The sequence below is a fragment of the Sapajus apella genome, unplaced genomic scaffold, assembly GCF_009761245.1.
Source record: "Sapajus apella isolate SASKATOON/1434 unplaced genomic scaffold, GSC_monkey_1.0 scaffold2, whole genome shotgun sequence".
NCBI lineage: Eukaryota > Metazoa > Chordata > Mammalia > Primates > Cebidae > Sapajus > Sapajus apella.
The window spans coordinates 49,725,003-49,725,991 of NW_022436942.1; positions in this window are offsets into that span (position 1 = coordinate 49,725,003).

The following is a 989-nucleotide window of genomic DNA, read 5'->3' on the forward strand; positions in this document are numbered from 1 at the left end:
AAAACCTTACTTGGGAATAGCATTCTATACCTTAATGCCAAAAAACATGAAAGAACAGAGAAAAAAATATATGCTAAAAATATCACAAGGCAATAATCTTTCATTCTCTCATTGCATGCTAGGAATTTTTTTTTCTAAGTTAAAAGTTATTCAAAGTTATAATCTCCCAAAGGCCTGGCTTGATGTATCTTTCATTATCGGTTCCTGATGCATGGTTTCAGCAAATGAGAGATGTACTTAAATCCTTGTCTGTTTCATTTTGTGATTTTATCAGATGTATTTATGAGATTTTTTCCCCAAAATGTTCACTTCCTCATGTTTATAAGAACTTTTAGAACAAGACATTTTAGTATAAGTTGTCACATTGTTATTTTTGTCTTTAAAAATAACTATATCACACTTTAGCAATGAGACTTGAGAAAAATTAACTCCATGACTAATACTGTATTTGTCCAAAAAAGAATATTAGAATAAATGCCTTATTTTTGTAATAGAACTATTCAAAAACAAAAGGTAATGTTCTCGAAAGTAACTAATGGAATTGTAAGATGATTCATAAGAATAACATTTTTACTAATATTATTTTAAGAAAATTATTGATAGGCATCAGTTTCAACAAAGTAACTGATTAAATTTGTATCTTGAAGTGTGGATATGGCTACATGTGTGCGTGTTAGTGTGTAACGTGAAAGGAAAGAAACTATTACTTGATAACGTTTGGCTTTAAAAAAAAACTATTGCCTACAAATATTTTCAGGAGTATAAATGGAGACTCAGAAAGTCTAATTCATTTGTTAAAAGTCACCTAACAAGTAAATATAAGAATAAAACCATGAACATCTTCATTCATTGGAAAGAGGGTGAACAGGATGCGGCTGAGACAATGTAATTCACTCATTCAGTTCAAAATATTTTATAGACAATGTTATTAACAGTTGAGAAAAAACAGAAATATTCATTAGGCAATAGTTTTTTAAAAAGCTAAATGT